The sequence below is a fragment of the Cyanistes caeruleus genome, chromosome 12 (assembly GCF_971803275.1).
Source record: "Cyanistes caeruleus chromosome 12, bCyaCae1.hap1.1, whole genome shotgun sequence".
NCBI lineage: Eukaryota > Metazoa > Chordata > Aves > Passeriformes > Paridae > Cyanistes > Cyanistes caeruleus.
Genome location: NC_141712.1, coordinates 9103580 through 9127499, shown reverse-complemented (window position 1 = coordinate 9127499; position 23920 = coordinate 9103580). Strand labels below are relative to the sequence as shown.

General features: G+C 39.6%; 1 long non-coding RNA gene across 10 annotated transcripts in view; it reads left to right on the top strand.

Annotated features, from left to right (window-relative positions):
* Positions 1 to 23920, top strand: part of LOC111934628 (uncharacterized) — a 141458-nt gene that overhangs the window by 106329 nt on the left and 11209 nt on the right. For 7 of the 10 annotated variants that reach the window (XR_015275580.1, XR_015275575.1, XR_015275582.1 and 4 more), the window contains 2 exons: positions 623 to 728; positions 1146 to 1288. This is a non-coding gene — a long non-coding RNA (uncharacterized LOC111934628). The remainder of the gene's footprint in view (positions 1 to 622; positions 729 to 1145; positions 1289 to 23920) is intronic. The other 3 variants (XR_015275581.1, XR_015275576.1, XR_015275578.1) reach the window with 1 other exon arrangement.

The window sequence follows — 23920 nt, the reverse complement described above, 5'->3', positions numbered from 1 at the left end:
TTGTTTTCTAGTGTTGGATTGATTGTATGAATTTGGGTGTCAAAACATGTATCTTGGTCTCTGTAAAGGTGAGGAAGTCTGTATGTTTGCAGTTGGGATCACAGCCTTGTGCAGATTGTGAGTATTCCGTATAGTGCTGGGCAAGACAGGTTATAGCAAGTGCTGGCATTTGTGGAGAAGCAGTTTGTCTGCTCATGTCACTCGGTGCAACAGCTGCATCTGAATTTTGTTGCCCTTTGTTTATAGACTGATCCTGGTATTTGGAACACTTGGAGTGTTTCATTGCTCAGGTGTCCAGAATTTGAAACAAAATCAATTATAACTGCTATAGGCAAGGGTGTTTATGGTCATAATGTTCCAATGACAGTGTCAGGGGAAAGCATCAGGAACTTCCAGCTAATGTTTATTTGCAGACATCTCTACACAGTCTTAAAATAGCAGTAATTGGTACAGGAAAAGCAGGTACAGCATGATCTCTGTCTCTACAGAAAAGTAACAATATAGATAGGTAATATAATGTTAGAAATAGAAAAATAAGATATGACACAAAAATGCAAGTCATGCTCTAGATGGAAGATAGTTGGTTTCACTGCACTGGCTTCTAATGGCAATCTCTTTGCAGGATACTTCAGGAATGATGGATTGAGGCACACACGTAATGACCTGTTCCAGTCAGGAACTGAGACAGCCTCAAAGGGAGCTGCCGATGAGATCTATGGAATGTGAGTGTATACAAGAGCAGTGCTGGTACAATTTTGCATGTATATCTTCCTGCCAGAAAGTTAAAAAAAATTCAAGACTGCACGTTTTGGAGGATTAATCATCTGAGTTTTTTCTATAATTTGTCACCAACAGGAGTAGTGTTTTCTGTTTCTGTTTTACAGGGACACCCACATAGCCTTTAAAAAGCATAAATAATATTATATCCATGCAGACTGTGGGTCTGTGCAGCAGCTGTTCACATGACACTATATTTTATCTGCATATATTTAATCATTTTTTTCCTGAGCAACTGTCGCAATCTGTCAAAATATTTGTAAATAGATTCAGTTTCCAGTGAAATTTGCTTTCACTAGCACAACAGAGAGACAGGGAAGACTTATACCCAGTGGGAAGGAAAAAAGCAAAATTGTTTTCCATTGCAGGTCAAATAGCTCAGTCCTAAGGCGTTTGCCTTGATGACTGTGTGAAGCCAATGCACTCACTTAGCAGCTACCTCATTTCTGGGATGAGATGTTTCATTTCACCAGACAGATTCCTCCACAACAGAACAAGCACAAAGGAAATGGTAGGTGATAAAGGGAGAGCTCTGTATTTCAGTAGAGAGAAGGAACTCACCTGGAAAGAAGGGATATTTGGCATTTGTTCCTTTTTTCCACTCTTAACTCCCCGTGTCCTTCTCTTGTGTCCCTCCTCTATGTAATGCATTAATGTTTCCTTCCTATCTTTGAGACCGCCACAGTCTGAGAGTGCCTGGGGATATGGTGACAATTTACTACAACAGCTAAACAAATGAGCTGGTTACTACTTCCTGTAAGTTCTTCAGCAAAATCTGTGCTGTGTTGGCCCAGCCTCTTTGTGAGTGTCCCTCTGGGCACACAGGTGTAGGAAGAAGATCACTTGAGGCTTTCCAAATCCACCTTTTTTGCAGGATAACACAGATCCCTACTAGACTCATCAGACAGGGAGGAGCAGTGCTTCCTGAGAAACTGGGGATGAGGGCAGGTACCATCATGATGTGTAATCACTTTCCAGAACTATCCTGGAGGAAGTTTTTTAAAGCACAGGATGCAGGATCACTTTCAGAAGTGAAAACACACAGACAGACCAGCACTGCCCATCATCATGGTCTCTCAGTCTATTCTGACATCAGATACCTGTGGGCTTCCACAGCAGCTTCTGTACCAAAGCTGTACACTTGGAGCTGTGGAAATCCACATGCTTTGATTGCACCCTGAAGGAAATAAGCCTTGCAGCTCATATCAATATATTGAAATTTAACTCTGTTGTATAAACCAGAAAATCCAGATATCAAGTGTATTTTTAAGCCTTAATCTGTAGCAATGAAAGTGAGAGATTGATGTGTTTGCTAAAGCAAGGGGATTTCTATCTGCACAAACCTGAGGCCTTACAGAAGGGTTTGTACGGGGAAGAGGCTACTTCAATGGGTTGTGTTATTTGGTGGATATTTCAGTCTGGGCAGGAGCTGCTTTTAGGGTAACTAGAACAAAGAATATCACTGCCTTCCCAGCAGTACCATATTGGCATAGTCATATCCTTTAAACCTCTGGATTGGGTCAAAGGTACCTTTCTTCAAAGCAGAGCATTTGACAGCCACCCAGTCTCAGCTGAGAGGGTTGTTATGCCTCCCAGCAGGGAGCACTGATGCTCTTGACACTTCCAGCTGGATTAAGGCAGGCACTGGGACAAGGTCCCAGCAGCTCCTGGCTGAGTTCAAGGCACTCCTGCATTTCCCAGACTCATGCCCCACCATATAAACAGTACGACCTATCCTGGGCAATATGAGGCTCTTCAGACACACTTGTCTTTTAATCAAAGCTCTTTGTTGTGTTCTGAAAGCTAGAAGGAATGTTAAAATGTATTTTAGACCAAGATCATACAGTCTGTTGATATCAGAGCTGTGTGCAGGGTCTTTAGTACAAAAGTGAATTCGACCACTGATTATTTTGCTTATAGCTCCTTTGGAGCTCTGGACTTGATACTCAGTGATTAAGTGGCCAGATGTCCTGAAGCCATTGCATACAGCTGGACAATAAACTGTCTGCTACAGAGAAATAGTAAAGGCCTTCCTCCTTTATTAGGGTAAAACTGACAGTTTTATTGACTGGCTTTTTGCCTTGATCATTTTACAGTGTTGCACTAGACCTATTCAAATCGTTTCAGTAGCAAGCTGAATACTCTCTGAAAGCAGTCTTGATTCCAGCCTGGAGAATAGGTAATGTTTAATAGATAGAAGGAGCTGTCATTTTAAATGAACCACATTATAATATGAAAAATATTTATTCCTCTGTTACAGCTCACAGTTTGTTTGGCTGAGGGTAAAGTACAGCTTTGATAAATTTCATTGCCAAAATGAACCCAACTACTTTGAGAAATACATTGCACTAGTAGATCAGTTCTTTTACTACCTGTAAGGTAGTGCAAGATATGACTTTGTTTTTATGCATAAAAGAATCTACTGCAGATGTTATGAGAACAAGCTAAATTTAAAAAAAAGACAAGCCAACAAAACCCCAACAGCAACAACAACAACAACAAAAAAAAGAGCAATGCCAAGAGCAAGTATGGGCCCCTATCAAATAAATCAAATATTTAATATATGAAAGATCCCTGCAGCTTCATCAGTGGGGCTGCTCTTCAGCCCATCTCAGATTCTGCTCTTGTGGGCCACCACTGCTCTGTAAGCCATCAGAAGGACTTCTATCAGACAGTGGTGCAGAGAAAAAAAAAAGAGCTCCTCTTAAAAAAAACCCTAAGCACATTCCCACTAATGAAAGCAAGCAAATTGTGTATGTGCATGTGAAATTAACAGTGAATGTGACTTAATTGGTTGTAGATTAAACTATTGACAGAACGTGATCTTGGAAGATGAGTTATTTCTCTACTCTAAAAACAAGATTTAGAAAGGGTGTTCAAGGAAATGCAGCTACTCTTTTGTTAATATGCTGTCCTGGTCTGCTGCCCTGCCTGTACCATTACCCTGCCACCCCGAGATGCTCAAACAGAAATGTTGGGGCTGTTCCTGGGGAGCAAGTTGACAGCCTCCACTTCAGTGTTTATCTTAGTGGCTGTACTTAATCAGAATCGTACCAGGCTTTTCTCCTTTGTTGGTTTTATCCTTTTTCACTAATGTGGAGAAGGTGAGGATTTTAGAGCCGCTCTGCTGGAAAATGTCACGTAAATGTTACTGACCCGCGCGGCCAGCAGGAGCTTTGCAGGGCACGGGGAGGGATCGGGCTGTCCCCTGATAGGAAAAAAAAACCCAACAAAACAACAAACCAGAAAAAAACCACAGGAAAGTAAAGTAAAAAAAAAAATTCTTTGCTGTTATTTGGACACTTGGGTGAGAAGCTCCGGCTTGGGGCGCGCACGGCGGCGGCCGCAGCAGCGCCGGGAAGGGACAGCAGGTGGCGCTGCTGCTGCAGGAACCGCAGGCCCCGGCCCGCAGAGCGGACACCGAGCGGCGGGCGGGAGAGCGGGAAACGGGGAAACGGGCAAGGGAGCCCTCATACTGCCTGATGCACCCACCCGGGACAGAGCAGGAAAGGGAAACGGGGCAAGGGAGCCCTCATACTGCCTGATGCACCCACCCGGGACAGAGCAGGAAAGGGGGAAAGGGGCATCTCCCGGACTGGCCAAAAGGGGTATCTCCAGGCTGCCTGTTGCACCGATCCACAGGAAAGAGCAGGGAAAGGGGCATTTCCTAGAGTGCCCGTTGCATTGGTTCACTCAAAACAGGGGGCGAAAAGAGGAGTATTTCCAAGTTTCTCTGGCTGTTAATCTCGTTTAGGGAAAAAGAAAGTGTGGGATATTAAGAACCACTCAAAACTAGCAGACTGTGTGCCTAACAGTTTGGCTAAGCCCACCACCATAAGACAGCACTCAAAATTTTCTTTATTTTCAAATAAGCAAAAAATGACAAAGGGCCAAAATAAATAAACACACCAAAATAAACAAAAAAACCCCAAAACCAACTTATAAAAAAAAGTCCTCCCATTCCCTCCCCTGCAAAAAGCCAAACAAGAACAAAAACAAACAAAAAAAACACTCCTAGTCTAAGATCTCCATGAGAATCCTGAAAGGCTCAGGAATGTCTCCATCCTCACCTGACTGGAGAATGTCTGAGACTGGAAAAATGTGTCAGAGTGTGTGTGTGAGTATATATATATAGAGATATCTATCTATATATAGATAGATAGATAGATATAGGTATACATGATGGCAGGCACAGACAAAGACTAATATTTATGAAATAGTTTCAGAAGAGAAGACTGGTTTGGAAAGAAAAAAGTAAATATTGTGACACATTTCAGTGCTCAGAATATGATAGCAAACTAAAGGGAATTGTATAGATATTGTACAAAAAAGTTTATTCAGATTCTCTCCTGTACCAAGAATAGAACATGATCCCATTGTACCTATTATCTCATCTATCTATGGCTTTGCACAGCCAAATCCTTAGCTATTACCTAAGTTATGCCTCACCTGGTTTCAATACGTAATGGCAATATATACCATCTGTGTCTCCTTATGTATTCCCTTCCATTCCTGCCAATTCTTTGGCCTTTTTGGGAAGCCTCTCCCTTTTTTTGACCAGTTCTTTTCTCTTTCAATGGTCTTATGAAGTTTTATCATCCTTTCCAGTCTCGTGGACTTTGCACTATTTGTGGTCCTGGTGGTTGCTTCCTAATAGTCAACTTTCCATTAACCTTAAAATCTCTTACCTGTGTTTGTTGTTTCTATTTAGGTACTTAAGCATCTCTCTAATTTGATTCTCTGTATTCTAATACCTAACTTTAAAGAAATGTGACTTTATTAAGTAAACATTGTATGAAACTCCTTTGTTGCCTACAGTGCGTTGCTGAAAAGGCTTATATAAAAATTAGAGGATATTCCTCATGGTGATTTAATTGATTTTCCTTCTGACTAAAATAAACATTTTTCAGTAGCCATAAATGTCTTTGAATATATTATAGCTTACAAATTGAGTATGATATATATTCACTTGTTTGCCCTGTAAAAGGTGCCATATTTCTGAATAAGAATGAAAGAAATCTGAACTACTTAGGCACTGAAGTGAGCCAGATTTTCAGCATAGCTTTGCAACTATTTGCAGTGAGAAAACTACTCTGGGGGACCACCAAGTTCTTTATTATTTAAAGATGTCACAGTAGTATTTACTATTTAAAAAATCTGGACCCAAGTAGATGTAGATGTGTAGTGGTTTTTTTAAGTAAAAGCTTATATGTGTTGCTGCTAAGTAAAAAAAAACCCACTGTAAACCAGTGTCTCTGGGGAATTGTACAGGATGCATGTGCTGCCTGAGCTGCTGTGTATTAGCATAAATCTATGGGTTAAATCATTATTTGTAATTTGAAGTTTGCCAAAAACCTTCTTAAGTGAGACCAGGAAGAAGATGCACAATTATTTTTGTTTTGCATAATGAGCCTGGCTAAGTAGAAGGTCACCTCAAAGTAGAATTTTTCAAGGATACCAACATTTCCTCATCCTATACTGTGTGTCTGATAAAATAGCTGGGTCTTGAGATGTCTGCTTCACTAATTGAAGGTCATATTAGCATGAATGGGTCTAGCCTTGGCTGATAGCTACCACTGCAATTTAACATTGGTTTTCTTATAGGGTAGAAATATATTTTTTCTACAAGAGTAACACTTTCTAATGCTATCTCATCAAATCTAATAGAGAATGGTACATTTACATATATCAATAATTTAATCCTTCCCATTTAAAATAATTAGCATAAATGATTAGAAATAAAATCCATGTGACAGCAAAAATATAATGTTGTGTGTATGTATACAAAATATCACACAACACTGTTCCTGCAGTGAATTAAGGCTCTGTTGATCTTAAGCAATAAAAAAAATCAACTGGATTATAACACAGAGCTTCAGTGAGGGTTTCCAGGATATTAGAAATTAATGCAGTATTCATGAATATGGAAAAGGTTTCCTTGTGGGAGTCAGAAATGAGGTGACAGTGCAGCAGCTGGCCAACAAATCTGTGTGACTATTGGTACAGGGGTATAAATATCACCCACTGCTGCAAGCACAAGTTAAAGATGTGGCATAGACAATCAGTCTTTAAGTTGTCTCCCATGCAAAAGAACTGTTGACTCAATAAAGAAACACAGAAATAAAATCTATTGCTAAGGCTTTATTGTGGGGCCAGTGTTCCTTTGAAGCTTCTGGTGCTGGCTGCTGCTAGGAGCAGGACATTTTCCTCAATGATTCATTGCCCCTGATCACGTCAGGTGTTCCTTATAAACCTAAAACCACCACTTTACCAGATACTCAGATTTTATTTTAGCATTGAGAAGTGCTCTGAGAAAGGGCTATGACTCAGGTTCCTAACAGCTGTAGATTCTATTCAAGTAGTGAGACATTAGGTGCATCTTTAAAGTATTTAGAGCTAATGGAAAACAGAATCTTTTGAAATTAATCTCAGCTGATAAAACCATGATCCTAAATCAAAGTTCTCTGTAACTGTGCAAAGGCTGTCCAGCATAATTGGTTAGAATTGCTATCTAGGTGTTAAAAATATCAGTCACCTCAGATGAGCTGTTATCAGGTGTGCAAATTAGTTTGCAGACAAAATACATCTTGACAGTTCCCAAAATTAAAACTGTCTGGTTTCATGTGGCTTTATTTAGTCCTACTACACCAGAGACCCCCATCTGAACATTGTCTCTTTACTGATAAACAGTACATAATGGAGAATAAGATTAATGATAGCTGGGATAGTAGCATGATACAGTATATTAGGAAAAGGAGATGTTATGGTTGTCTTTGTGTGAGCATCACTACATAACTGGGGGGGGGGGGGGAGAGTGGGGTGTCACAAAATGGAATTGTTGTAAAAACTTGTCAGTACAATTGGTATTCTCAATCAAGGGTTTGAGGGGGAGGTGGGTTCTGCATTTGAATGAGAATAAATTATGACAGTATATTTAGCATTTGTTTAGGGAGAAGAATTTGTGGCCCTACTGGAGAATGCTGAGCAAGGAGACTCTGATGGGATGCCTCTCTATTTTTGAGTAATTGGGTAGCAGGATCCCAAGGCAATTTGTTTCTTATAGAATCTTCCTTGTGAAACTCTTTGCTGAAATATGTGGATACCTGAGATGTGTCACCCTGAGAAAAATCAACATAGGATTTCCTGCAATTTAATTTTGTACACATCAACACATTTCTTGATTAGACTTCAAGCTTTCAAAAAAGATGTCAGTGTTTTCCTGCAGTAAAATTAGGACTTAAATCTTCATCCAGTTACTTTTTCTCACAGCAAAGCTCTCTGTGGACAGAAGCAGACAATCTGCACATGCTTTGTTCTCTTTCCACATCCCTGGCATATGTTCAGTGACATTGTATAGGCCAAAACATTTGTGCAAGCTCTGGTTTCCCAAATGCTGTCAGGCCAGAAAAATGATTGACCAAGTTCAGGTGACTTATTTTTCATGTTGTTGGATTTTGTTTTATTGTTATAATTTTATTTTTTTAAATAATTATTAGAAGAAGTAAAGTTTCATTATGATCACAATAGATGCCAAGAATAAACCTTAATTTACAACTGTGGGGAACACTGTATTCTGGATTACCTGTCAGTGGTAGCAAGCACCTATCACTTCAGAATTACAACAAAGGAGAAATGGAAGGCTGCCTTCTCTGCTCCCAGGTACTGTTTTATTCTGCAGTGTCATGGTGAAATATTAATTACATTTATCAGAGCAGGATTAAACGTGGAATGAATGATTAATTATTTGACAGTGGGATAGATTAAACTTTTGTTCGGGGTTTATGTATTCATTAATTACTTGTTAAATCAAAGAGAGGAGGAGCAGTCTTTTCAGCTGCATTGGTGCAGTGATTTGTACAATTTATTTGGTATTTGAAGGTGCTTTCTGTAACAAAGTAATTGTCATGGTAATATATTCTACTTAGTGTGTAGTGCAGAGTTTGCCTCCTTGCAGGTCTTAGCCTTTTACTTTCTTCTTGTATGATGTTTTGAAAGGTCATTGACATAAGGGTTAATGTAACACATCCTCGGTGAATTTTTGCTATCAGAGCAGAAGCAGTAGGCTCATGCTCCTAGCAAAGGGCCCTGCTATCGAGAGAGCAGGTGAGTGTGAGCCTGGATGGTTCCCTGCCCAGTTCCATACTGGTGTGGTCATACTGTGCCAGTGTTGTCATACAGATCATGCGACAGAAGGAGGCTCATAATTGTGTCTAGAATGTGAATCTTAGAGTTCTTCTGAGCTGACAAGATTTTCCAAGAAAATCCTTAGGAAAGTTCCACTTTTGTGTTGATGTGTTGATGATTTTCTGTGTGCCTGCACATTGTGCCCTGTGGTATTTTCACTTTTTACTGGGCTGATATCAAGATTGACTAGCTATTGCTGGGATTGTTTGCATTTGATAGCACTTTATGCATACAGGTGCATTGACTGAAGGCTACCAAAGAGGTTCAGCTTTGCCCTGTCCTGCTTTCCTTAACAGGAGGTAGCCACACTGTTCTTCATCACTGCTTATATTAAATAGCTGCTGTGCTGTCCTCAACTGGGAGGGGGACCTTGTAGTCCTAGGAGCCACTCAACCCTTAGCCGATACTTTGTGAGTGACAAAAGCCATCATGTATGCATGTACATGCATTTCCTTTGTACAAGGAATTCCTCCTTTCTGTTTTCAGTATTTAACAAAGAGAATCACGACAAGGTTTCCCCTTTGTGACTGAAGATTTACTAACATAGGCAGGTAAATATTTATCCTTCAGCTCTGTTTTCTCTGTTCACACTGCATATTGTTGAGAGCACAGAATCACAAGCCATAGGGTTTGAGTGTTTAGAAGAGGTGCAGAGGTTGATTAAGACCAGATTCTGACTGGGTCTATGTGGATGTTGCCATGTGAAGAGAAGATAACAGAGCTGGTCAGAGGCCCAAGTACTTCTAGAAATGAAAAATGGAGAAAAAGATGGAAAACATGTGAACACGTTTGAAAAGATCACACTCCCCCAACCACCACCCCTGCCCTGCCCCAGAGAGCTCAGCTGGTTTGGACACTGCAAGGCAGCAGCCACAGGCCAGAACTGCAATGACATGGTTATTGCTTTAGGAAACCCCTAAAATTCCAGGGCTTGAGAGAAAATATAACCAACGTAGCACTGCTGAGAGATGTTAAAGAAGGTGTCACACTGAAGATGTGATACACCACACTGGATCAATAATTAGCCCTCCGACTAACTGGAAACAATGATGCTGATTCTCATTTCTGCCTCATTTAAATAAACCCTTCAGTATCAAGGATCAAGTTTTGTGTCCCAGTGGTGCTGTGGTATGAAAGGATATTCACTAGACTAAGTGTAGGGGACATTACGGGGGGAACATGCCTTTTCTACAAAGCATTTCCCAAGCTTTGGAGGCTGCTGGATTTGTGAGTTGTCATATTTATTAGTCAATTCCCATTCCTCACCATCTTTATTAAAAATGACACCTCCAGTTTTTGTATCCTAGACTGTGTTGTATTAGTCTTAATAATAACATTCTTTATTTTTAAGTTGAGAGCATTCTGTTTATGTTCTCTGTCCACCAGGGAAAATATACTTCTGCTATTGCTGCAACGCACAAGGGACAGTTAAATCTAATAACTTAATCTAGACTTCTAGAAACAAAATTAAATTTTCAAATAAAGGCAAACTGACAGCTAAGGCATAAATCTTTTATTTAAAATAGAAAATAACCCCCTTCAAATGCAATCAGAGAAGACAGATGTAGGTAAAAAAACAAGTAGAGATAGGCTATATGGTGCATAAATTTGCTATGTCTGTGTGATAGATCAAACAGGGTGACCTTAAAAATGTTCCTAAAACATCAGCTAAAATAGGAAATTTGCATCTATTTAAATACTGCTTGTTAATGAAAGATGGACTAGAAAGAATATCAATAGTGAGAGGAAAATATAGCATGGGTGTAGTGTGCAACAGAAAGGTCACATTAGCTATCAGTGGCTGAAACGTAAATATTTACTAGTTTGAAGCTGGCAGGAAGTACTAGAAATAAGAAATATTATCTTCTACTGCTTAATGTATCTTCTTGGATAAAATATTTAGCTGAAAAGAAAAGATCCTGATTCAGCACAGCTCCTAATTAACCAAATGCTTAAAGTCAGACAACCTCTTAGATCCAAATTACCTTAATGGGGCTACTCACAGAGGCAGTTTTACTAGAGACAAGGGCAGGCCCCTGTGATGAAGCATGTTATCAAGATCACAGAGGTTGCTATGAAATTTTATCTGCCTTTGCATTGGTAAAAAGAGATGTTTATAATCAGATTTCTCAAGTGTATTTCATACTCTTTTCTTGGGTGTAACACTGTGGAAGATACTTGGGTTTGTTTGAGTGTGAGATCAGATTGCAGCCTGGGAGATGGCACTTATTTCCAACTCAGGAGAGAAAATGTAGCTCATCCCAGGACCTGATATTAAATCATGAGGAGATCTTTAGTGTAAATAGCCTCCTTGGATGAAAAGGTGCCTGGGGTTTCTTGATTCCCTCTGCATTTTTTCCTGGAAACCTTTTCCTCTGTCACCCTGTCCTCAGAGCAGCAGGTGAGCCACACTGCTGGGCTAGGACATTTCTAGACTCAGTCTGCCCAGGTGTCTGCAGTGAGCCTCCAGCCTTTTCATCACATCCTCAGAATGGGAATTTCTCCAACTACGTAGGCAGTGGCATAGGCACCTCATGTTCAGCTCCACTGCCCTTAAAGAGTTTGAGACTGGCTTGTCCATCTGGTCATCCCTAGAAGTACATTGTAATTATCTCCAGGTTCTTAATATCTGGGTTTTCTAGAGATTTCCACTGTAATTGGATCAGTCATTAACGTAGCCCAGATTTCCCACTGTATTCTGCTGAGATTACATCTGTTCCCACACAGTGACCCAGTTAGAGCCAAGACACCTGTGTGACTGTGACAAAGGAAATCCATTTGTAAAATGTTATAAATATTTTGATGTACAATATCATAATAAAAGATATGTAGTTAGTGCAGACAGTATCACCCAGGGCCTGGAAACAGCAGATGGATGTGCCAGTGGCTTCCCAGCACTCCAGACATGGAGACTGATAGGCACAGGGGATTTATCCTTTCAATTTCCTTGTTTGATGTTTTCTATCTGTTGTTTTGCTAGCTCATTAATGTCCTTTTTTGTAGGTTTTATGAATTATTTGCTTTTAAAGTTGAATAATTCTGAAAGGTCTTTTTTTGTATTCATTGCTAGGAAGAGTGTAAGTCATTGATTAGTGACAAATGCCATCTTTTGAGAAGTTCTCTTAATCTTTGGGATGTCTGTTTTGAAGGTCACTTCCATTTATTAGAGAATTGCAACTGTACACCTGAATATTTCATGAATTGCCAGTATTGTTTCTGGCTTTTGCAATACTTCTGCATAGAAAAAGAAACAGATAACAGAAAGATTTTTAAAATGTTACCCAGAAAGCTACATACTGACCTACTATTAATTTGTCATTGATCAAGCTGGATGATTTCTGTCACGTTTGTATTGCATAAAAAAGGACAAATCAAAGTCTGAGGTGGTGTATAATGGGAATACCATCCTCACAAAGAGTGTTGGCTATGTGGGGCTGTTCCAGTTGTGACATGAACCTCTGGTAACAGCTGCAGCATATGGGGTGAAAATACAAAACCAGACAGCAATAGAGAATAGCCAGAGGGGCTTGCAATAAAATTGTGTAGATTAATCAATGGATTCCCTTGAATGAGTGGCATGCTATAGATCTGGAGCCCCTTTCTTTGGCCTTAGTTGCTGAGGAATGTCATTCTCTCAATAGGGCAGGATTTGGTGCATCATAAAAAGCACAAGGTTCTCACTGTTTCTTGATGAGGGCTCTTTCTGCACATGGCAGGGACCTGGCATTCAATGAAAAAGGTCTTAGACTCAGTGTCCACTGGTAATTTGTGTTTAGGTGAGTTCCATTTGTACTGTCTCACCTCATGGGAATGGGCTGTTGAAGACAAGGTCCTTCTTACTGTGGGATCATTAAATCCAGGTCGTCCAGAAAAGATTTGATCTGTGAAAGAAACTTTTCTATGTGGTATTATAATAAAACATGCCTTGGTAGGAGACATTTTAGAAATGCTGCTTTCAGGATTGCATTAGTGCAAAATTTTAAACTTGCCCTGCACTCTCAGCACTCTGGAAGCTCAGTGTCCAGATTTATACTAACTTTATTCACAAACGGTTTTCTTTAAACTTGAAAATTTTGTCTGCTTTGTAGACCAATTTAAGTTATAGAATCATTAGAGCTTGCTCATTTAGGGAAATTAGGTTTATTTGTTTACAAGAGGCCTGTTCAAAAAATGATACACTGTTCCATTGTGGTCTTTCTGTGGATTAGCTGCAGTAGAGTATGTGTATTGGGGCAGCCAAAATACAAGGAGACAATTAGCTTTTCTACCAGAGACTAGTTTTGTTAACATTCCCTTGATTTGACAGCTGGAATAGATGAATGTCATTACTGACCTTTTCAATTTTACAGCTTCTTCACTTTCATAATTCCAACTCCTGCAGCTGCAGCATGGAAATGAACCTTAATAATGTTCCTCAAACTCTTGAAAATGCATTACTTACCAGTTATATTTTACAATACTCTAAAAAGACAGAACCTTTTATATCACTGCTTTTGAAACCATAGACTAAATAAAACTGGCATTAGCAAATATATGGTAGAAATTTATTGACTTTTTGTGGAGCAGATCTGGATAACCAGGTATTAGGTATCCACATTTCAATGTGATGGAGAAATGAACATTTTCAATGATGATGGAAACAAAATTTCCTGAGTTTTAATTATTGCTGAAAGATATTCTCTAGGTTATTCTGCTATTAATGCCTTTCATTTAATGTTATAGGGTCAAATACTGATCACTTTAGCAATGTGAATAATTCGACTGAAGCTAATATAAGTAAATATAAGGAGCAGAACCAGTTCTAGAACGTAAATCTCAAAGGGTACAATTGTGTAAGCTGAGGTAGCCCACAGAAATCAAAATAATGACAAGATGCTGTTCTAGATGAGACTCTACTGTTGTTCTTAATGCAGTTAATCACAGCCTGTATTTATTTTGATTAAGTTCTAGTTAAAAAAGAGAGAGAAAGATTTAGAAGGGATTACATCACTATGGAGAACGTGAGGCTAAGTAACTTTATTGGGGGGGATGGGGTGTTTGTTTTATATACAAAGACTAGTCCAGATTTGACTATCCAGATCAGGTAAAACTATAGGATTCATAATTGAAAAGCAAGGTGGAATTGTACAGAATATCAAAATTAACCTTAGGAACAGTTAGTGATATTACTTGGTGGACTCAGTGAGTGGCTGTGGGGCTTACAGAGGAGCTCACCAGCAATAACCTCCTGCTCTTCCTCCTGCCAGACATCATGGCTAAGTCCACAGTGTATTAACCACATTTTAACATATTTTTACAATTCTTTTGAAAGCCTTTTTTTTTTTTTTTCCAAGCTCTCATGTAGCTAATGGGTTGAATCTCTTCTGGGAATTAAAATATCCTAATGAGATTAAGTCATTAAATAACTGCCCATCACTTAGTTGCTGATACTCTTTTATTTGTGGCAGTGGAAGGGATATCAGCCTCTGAAAATGTTAGAATTGCTTGGAGATGATTTCTCTTTGAATATTTTCAGTTTATTACATTTTCCACCTTAGATAAGTCAGCGTCCTTTTCCCTGTCACACAAATGGACTGGTCGATGCGGTAACAGTCTATCTCCCTTCAGGTTGGTCAGGCAAAGGTGACAGGTTTTTCTCTGACATTGCCTCCTTCCTTAAGGAACAAGACTTATATCTCCCTGTGACTAATTAGTCATCTCTCAAAGGACAGATTTGTTGGTGCTCACATGAACAGAATAGCACTGTTGCTTTCCACAGATCCCAAGAAGGAAAAACAAAGGGACTTCACCTCAAATTTTACAAACTACCAACAACACCCCCCCCTCCAAATAAAATACACCCCCAAACAACTCCCAAATAAAATATACATATGAATATTAATGAAGCAGCAAACACCATAGCAGAAAACACAGAAAAGTAGTGAACCTACATACTGCTGTCAAGTGGCAGGAGACATTGCCTCCTTCTAACAGAGGTGGTCCAAGTCTCATTTCTGCTGCCTTATTTATGCCCCAGTGGCCAGGGGAAGTTTATAAGTGGCTCTTTGGGGCAAGGCCAGAAAGGAATTTGGTTCTGGAAACCTTCTGCAGGGAGCTGAGAGCCTTGGCCTGGAAAGAGCTTGGAAAGAGGTGGCAGAGGTGCCAGGAAGGAGTCCAGGCAGTGAGACCTGGTTTGGCTGTGGAGTTTCACTGGTTGCTCCAGTTTCAAGAAACAAATGTTCTGTCCCTGGGCAAAGGACTCGAGTAATGCCAAGCCTGTGGGATTCCTTTGAGGAGCTGGCTGGCTGCTGGGATTGCTGGCACACTTTAACGAGCCTGGGAGTTTCCCAGCACGATTGCTCACAGGAGGGCTCCAGAGAAACAAGGAGCTGCTGCAGTGACCTTGCAGGTCTACATGGGCAGTAGGATGTGTACTTACAGGAGCAGCCTTTGGGAAAACAGCAGAGCAAAGCTCTAATTTAAAAAATCCCCACAGCACAACCAGCACACAGCCATGCTCTTTAAGGCATGGGCTGAAGAAGTTGGAACTTTCTGTCCGGTTAATGAATCCCCACTTGAGAATGAGATGTGCTTTTATGATGACTGATTAAGGCTGTACTGCTATTGTGATGACACCAGTGTAAAACCAACAATTTCATTTATAGCTCTTAAGGACATAAAACATGATTACATGCAATGTTTAAAAGATATAAGGTATTTTTCTTATAGGCTATGCTGCTCAGGTGTTTGTCTCCGCACAGTTTTTCTGCTTGCTTCTAAAAAAAGCTTTGTTTTCTTCATCTGTCCAGGAAACTTGAAGGGTATTCTCTAGCTCTTCTCAGTGGCACAAGTCGGTCTTGATTTTCAGGGTTATTTTTTGGTCAGCAAACCTCACTACTTTTATGGTATTGCAAATAAAATGTGAATACTTTGACCATTGGTGTGGTAAAAATATAAACAATACCTTCATTACATTTTTGCCCTGTTTTAATCCAGTTTTAATTGGTTAAACCATTTCAAATTACTGTTAAATTACAATAGAAAGTAAGAAAAAAGGGAAAGAACTTTGTCTTTTTGAAGCCAGAGTCTTTGGTTAGAGTCACCAATAGAGGGACAAAGAAAAATTCTTAATTGTCTGCATAAGGACGCAATACATATTTATCTCTAAGGTAAACAACATCTGAACTTACTAAAATAAAACCTTGGGTTTTTTTGGGGGGGTTGTTGGTTTTGTTGTTTTTTGAATTTTTTTTAACTTAGTTGAGCAAGTCAGTTGAAAACAAATAGAGCAATGCATTTTAAGCATAGCCCTATGCTTGGTCAAACAGATATAGCAATACTGTCTGCTATTTAATACATTACTGAATAGCCTAGGTTGTGACCCTAAGCACAGATATTGGAACCCAAATTCCACATATCTTTACTCCTTTTGCATAGTAAGATAATGTTGTACTTCAGACCTGTCCTCCACATCCTTGGAATATAATGTTTGCAGTGCAGAGGAGGAAATATCTGGGTTTCTAAGGGTTTCATGCAGATGAAACAGCAGTGAATGTCTGTCTGCACCATAGTAAATGAAACAAAACAGAGAGCAGCAACAATTCATTGCTCATTTTTGCTTGCTGTAGACTTGTTTCAAAGACGGCAGAAGGAAATGGAAAAGGAGGGGAACTGCCAAAGTCACATCTGTACCTATCTGTGTCTAACATTATCTTTTATGTCAAATCAAATCATCATACCCTGGAAAACCCACTGCTGTTTAGTGCCAGCTGTCTGTGCATTACAGCAGGGGAACTGGGGGGAGACACCAGGGGAGAGGCTGTCATTAGAGAGAGGGGATACCTCTGTATTAATGACACTTGTGGGTGTGTGGGATGGGGCAGGAGGCAGGGTGTGGAGATGGGAAGCACCTGGTGATGGCTTGGCCACACAGCAAAGCTGGGACAGCAGTGTTTGCTGCCAGTTCCCATTCCAGGAGGGCAAGGGCAGCAGGAGTTCTCAGGAAGAGCATCCAGGGAACATTCTCAGGACTGGCCCTGACAGTAGCATGCATCCCAGCACTGGCTCCAGATGAAATCTGTTGACTCAGAAGTCTGATTAATATTTAATGGAAGACAGCACATTGATGCTGATTTAAAAGAAGTGAATGTGCACAGTTATTTCTTGTGCTTTTCAGAGATATCAGTGATGACAGATTTCAGTATTATATTCAGAATTACTCTGGGAAAGAATGTGCTCAGCCCAGGATGCAGTCCATGGTGCAGGGTGTGCTCTGGAAATGCAAAATAATAACAGTTTATGTTAGTAGCATAAAGCACTGACTACATATGCTTTGATGTGAAGAACCACACCACTGGCTGAACTTGGAGCAGCTGTCAGGGACTGAGTCACCATGTGATCATTTTTAGTCAAGCAGTTTCATGGGTCTATAATTGCTTCAGATTTCTATTATTGATCTCTTATGTCAAAATAATTGAACTTTATGGCTGACTTCTGATGCTTATTGAGAAATCATATAATTACTTCCAACTAGCTGTGAGTCAATACCAGTTGAGTACATACCACTATTCAGAGTGCTTGATATATAAATTTTCTTCCAAATAAAAATGAAGCCTACAATATATTAATAAATCTAGAAGTCTGGTTACATGGTCCTAAGTTACATAATTACATCACCTAATATTTTTAGTATCTGGAATATCTGTTATGTGTTTGCATATAAAATGTACCAACTTCAGTCCCAACCCTACAAGCTCTGGGACTGCTGTGCCTGCAGAGAGCCTGGCAGGATCTGCACCGAAGCAGCAGCTGGACACACGGAACACAGATCAAGGTCTTGCTGGCCCAGCAAATGCTGTGAAGTGCTGGGAGCCAGCCCATTTTATTGTGCTGGTTCTGGTGGGGACATGTGCTATAAAATAAAAAAAAAACTCTTTCCATTTGAAGTTCCCACCAATCTAGAAAATCCTGTCTTGTATATACTTTCTCTTTTTAGCTTTACCTTTTCTCCTTTGCTTATACCAATAAACTGGATACTTATTTACAAACCACTGTATCCAGCACACAGACATCCTTGTTCTCTTTCAGAGTAGACAAAGATGCATAGTCTCTTCTTCAAAAAGCTCATACTCCTACATTTTCACAAAAACCTACCACTTTTGTTGACTACAGGGTGGTGACAAATAAACAGCTGCAATCCTTCTGAACAGGCAGTTTAAAAAAGCTCCCTGAAAAGCTGAAACTCTTTTCTAGAATGATTTAAGCTGAGAATGTTTGCACCCCACTGCTGATGTGGAATAGACTCCATACACACACAGAGCAGGAAAGGGACTTAGGTGATAAAAAATGTTTTATTTGAAGGTAATGAAGACTTCACATGGCCTCGTTGAATTGCTTAATCCCTCAATTTCTAGATCAAATCCTACCTGAGAAAGCCCATTAGCTTTACTGTGTCTTCTTTCCCATGTAATCACTGTGCTGCTAGCACTGGTTTTATTCACGTCTGCATTTCTTTAAGTATTCCTTTACTAATTATCTTTCCTTAAGAGGAATGTACCATTAATCAGCCAGTGAATTTAGTATCTATCCACATTAACATCTAGACAATGCAGTGATTTGGAATTCTTTACACCTTTTTGCAAGTTTTTCATTATATTTCTTAGTGTCTTGAGGATGCCTTTCCTCATGACACTTTACAATAAACCTTTGCAAAATGAATAGCTTTCATTATGAAATCAATGATATTCCCTCTAAACTTCAGGGGCAATGTCAAAGAAAAGCTACTATAATTGCTAATGCTGAGCAGTTTTTTATGACCAAACTCTACTTTCCAGATGTCACAGCAATATAGTCATCACCTTCCTCAGCATTTTTGCCCTCCCTTGTCACTATAGCTCTCTCAAGAAAGTGATTGTCAGCCATGTCTTTTCCTGTTATGTCTTTACTCTCTTTTCTGTTTGAATTAAGCCTTAAAGTTACCCTTTTAAGCAGAAATGGTGTTAAGTTTATATCTGTGACTCTGCATAGCAGGAACCTCTGACCCATGCCTCACCTAAAACATGATATAAAGATGAATTTTAATTAAGAACTTGATGTATTAATTTTAATTCCTTTTTATTTTCAGAAGATCTGCCATACACACACTGAGTACTGGCTGTGAGCAGCCCACTACAGTCCACTCCTTTGAGTACCATCTCAGGTGTTAGAGATTTTAATTTGAGGTAGAGCCCATAGTAGCATTTTTAAGGAGCCAAATCCAGTGTGCTTGTCAGCACTGGCCCCTGGGGTGCTTGCTGCACACAGTGGCTGGCTCCAGGTGTAGCACACTGCTCTGTTTGGCCCTGCCTGGCACAGGGACTCTGGGACCCAGAGGAACTGTCTGGACAGAGGGCTTCACAGGACTCCTGTGTCAGCTGCAGACACGTAAGTTCCTCAAAATTCTGATCAAAAATAAATTAGGCATATTTTCTCTTAAAGTGGACCATTGATCTTATGTGTTTATGTATTCCAACAACAGAGGGAATGTGAACTACAAACTAGGTTTGGTAAAAGCCTTAGGAACTCAGCAGCTGTTCATTAAATCAGATACTATGGCTGTTCCACTTTTCAACGTCTTTGCAAGGTGCAAAACTGCATCAGCTTGTTCTCTCTCAGAGAGACATGGTTTCTCCCACTTCCATTTCATAAGGTAATCCTCTGGTTCACAAGAAAATGCAATTGAAATCCTAAAAGTTTGTCAGCATCTTGGTACTCTCTTGATTAACATTCTCTTGATTATAAACAGTTGAATGTGTCTTCCTATTTTTAGTGCAGAAATAGACATCTGAGTCATTAATTTGTTTGCCTTCTTTGAGGCTGTTGAAATGTGGAAAAGATGAGTTAGCTGCCCCTGGCTACAGTGGGGGCTATAATGGACATGGTGACAGGCAGACTTACAGCAGGGTCATGCTACCAGGCATTACAATTACAGTTCACTCAGAGAAGTTACTTTGACTTCTTTAAGTAACAGCTGCAGTTCAGCAATTTTTTAAAACCCCTACTTAGATGGTTGAATTTTTGTCAAAAACAGGGTACTGTACCATTGCATTTCCTGATGTTCTGTTTCACTTCAAAGGCTTACAATTGTCTTATCTCATTTCCTGCCTTAATTGCTTTAAATGTACTGACAAGCACAACTGACCAATTATTAGTACTTTTTCTCATCTTGTCTCATTTGTTATCCATGATGCTCTTCCATGTTGTAATTACTTTTCAATTTTTCATGACTCAAAATAGGAGGTATACATAATGAATACAAATAGCAAATTGATTAAATGTAACATGCATTGTAGCACCAGTGAGATTGTCATTAGTTATTAATGAGAGAGATTTGTCAGGTACTTGTGAATAGGCTTGTGATGCACAGCAATCCAAACCTAACAGTGTAAGGCTGTGGCCGACTTTCTGCAGTTTTATTGTGATTCAACACAAAAGGAAGCTGTGCGTGATGTTCAAGATAGATTTGTATTCCTCTGGTTTGGTGCCATCTTAACTTTTTGGGCTTTAATAGCAAAACACGCAGGTCAGGTTAACTGGGGATATTCCAATAAATGGTGTGTCACTGTAAGGCATCAAATTTCAAAGCCAAAGTCCTTTTGTAGGAGTTAAAAAAAACTCCTGATTTTAACAATGCTGGAAATAAATGAGGTCTTGGCCTGCACTGGTGTCCAGCAGCACAGTAGTCAGGTAGCTCATGCAAGAAATACAGGAGCCTGCTGTTCAGATCTCTGTGCCAGATTTAACCAGGCACACAAGTACTTGTGTTTTCCATCCTTACCTAAGGCACCAGCCATCAGGCAGTGCCCTGCTCCAGAGCTGTGTGCTACTGCTCCTGGTCAAACTGGTTCACTGTACATAAATAAATAACCATTGAAAACTGGTCTTCTATGAACTACAGGAAAGCATTTACTATTAGAGGTGGTGGTTTTGAGAGGTTTCTTCCATACCAATATCTGACAAGAAGTTTGTTTGATAGCCAAAATTTTCTTTTGTGGAATGAGGAAAGTTTTCTTCATTGTATTGCAGTGAAACAGATAGAAAGGCTTAAAAAATGAAAAATGAAAATGCAGGAAATTACTTCCAAACCTTGAGCCTTAAGCCTTAAAATCCAAAGAGCTGAATCCTTGTCCCCTCCATGAAGCTCCCTAATTTCACTGTGGATTAACAAAGGTTTGGTTTTCTTCAGAGCCAGAGCCTTGATAGTACTTTAGTTCTTTGTTGATGTACATTGCTTTTGCTGCATTAACTTCAAAAATATTTGCACCAGGTGAAGATCTGACTGATGGTCAGTGCAATCTAGCTATAGACCATACTCAGTTAAGAACAAGAAAAAAATGGTTTTCCTTCTAAATTGCGTTTTACAGTGTGAACATCAGCATTATTTACCTGGATCTAACAAATTAACTGGAGATTAAACCTTTTTATTTAATTCTTTCAGCTTCTGCTTTCATAAGTGAACGTAGGGATTTTATTAGCATTATTTAAAACAAAAAAAAAATATTATAAAGCCTGGAAGAATTAAATAAAAATGTTATGCAGTTGTTATGCACCACAAGAAGAAAAGAATCTCTGAAATTTACTCTGAAATTAGAGACTTTAATCTGCATAATTTATACACTGAGTATTCATTAAAAGGACTACAATTGAAACTCACCTGTCATCAAAAGTAAAAGGATGGAAACAATAGCTAAGACTGAGGCAGGGAAATGGTATTATGGATGTTATTTCCTAAATATTTGCTAAGGAATGGTTTCTACCCGTTACTGAGGAAATTAAGGGAAAGTGACAAAGCAACAATAATTTCCAAGTAATAGTTCTTTTTTCTTTTCATTATCTGAGCTGTCTGCCCTCAGATCTGCTGCATTGTTCAGATTTAAAAACATTTCCTGCTGTAATAGACAAGGCAGGGACTGTCCAGGCAGGCAGGGAGGAGAGCTGGGCTCCTGCAGGGCAGCTCCCCCCGCGCTGGGCTCTGCTGCCTCCAGCCCTGAGCAGCGCCCTGGCTGTGCCCAGCTGGGCAAGGCTCTGAGCTGGGCTCCATTAAACCACTCAAAACTCGGATATCATTTTCAAATAATAAAATGGACTTCCTCCATTCTGCTTACTTTTATTTTCCCTGCCTCCTAACCACCCAGAGGGATTAGATTGTTTTTTCTTGCCTTTAGAAATGCTTTTGGCTCCTCAGGGTTTTTTCTCTTTGCCCTGCTCCTGGCAGAGGTTATCCTAGGAGTGCCTGTTTTATCTCCTGAAGGGATCTCATTGCTAAACAAGAGTCCTGGGCAGGATTTACACCCTTCCTCTGGAAACACCAGAAGCTTGTGTCAATTTCTGCTCTTTCATATTCCTGTCAGCTTGTCAGGGACTATCATTCATAAAAAATTTAACAGAGGAAACCTGACAGGATTGGCCTCTTGGTGCTACAACAAAATAAATATTTAATAATGACACGATGATACATTTACCCTAAACAGCTGACATTCTGTACTTCAGCACAATGGGCTAATAGTTCTCTTTATAACTATGCTCCCAGTAAAGTATTCATGCAACAAGTGGATGGACCGAGGCCCTGTGAACAATACAGAGACAACATCTTATGACTGAAGTGGCAGAAATCCTCAGTGATTCATAAAATATGACTTTTTGTGGACTCTGAATTTCAGCGCTTTTGGCCCACAATTTTTAGGTATGTGTCCTGAGGTGATTCCCTAAACCAGGACAGTATGTTTACCCACATCCACTGTTCATCCAAGGATGTGCCATCCACTTGCTGGAACTACTACATCATATCTCCAGACCTTGCAGAGATTTCAAATGCTTGTTCCAGATGTGTTATTAACAGTTTAGTGACAGCTGTAGCCATACTCTTCAATAAATTTGGTTTTTAATTCTGAATTCTAAATTTTGAAATATTGTGCTGTTACTACTGAAGTCCATGAATTTTTCCTCTGACAGCTTGGGTCACTTTGTGGAACAACAAATGATCAAACTTTATCACCCTTTCTCTTCCATTTATTCACTTTTTCACATATATAAAGTAATGTGGGACATTTTGACTTGAGGGAGAACCAAGGTATTTTTGCCTTTAAAAATTTTTGTACATTTTTGATGTACCTATCTAATTAGTTTCCTCAAGTCTTCCAAAGTACTTCTTGAACATTGCCATTTGAAACTGGTAATGGTTTATAACTGGAAAATTATTTAAAAATAGTTTTCTTCTCCTGGCTCTTTCCTCTGTATATGAAATGATGTAAATAACAAAGGCTAGCCAACAATTTAACAGTCTGATCAAATTTGCTGCTTCTTCACTACTTGTACTTCTTTGTTCAATAACTCATGACACCACACAGACCGACCAGTTTGAGGTAGGTTAGAGCACAGCAGTAATTTATTGAATTAAATACAGCTCTTCTCTACATCCATGACTGAAAAATCTGTGTCCCTCAGTCAAGTGGGGGTGAAGGCCAGGCAGTGTGTGCAGTCACAGAATGTTTTCCATCCCACCTGTGGTGACACTGGACTGGTTCAACCTGAAAAAAGCAGATTGTACAGAGTATGGGTAGGTTGATAGACCTGACACAAGACCTGCTACATTCTCCCTCTAAGCTACTTTCACATCTGGGGCCTCCAGGCTGAATCTTCAGCTAGCACTGCATCTAATATATGTGCAAACATAAGGAATCTTTCCCTGCCTTTCTTTTCAACTTACAGAAATATTCTAATTAGTTATTTCAGGTGGAAGAAGGGAAAGGAATTTGAAGCAGGGCAAGTGTGCGACTGTTGATTTTGCAGTAGTTCTGTCAAAAAAATATATTCTACTTTTAATGCACACCATTTGGAAAGCAAAGCCCCTTTTAAAATGCTTCAGAACTCATGTCCTTTTTAATTGCCTGGAATTCATGGTGGCTGTGTGAGAAAGCCATAAACATATACAATCATAAAAACA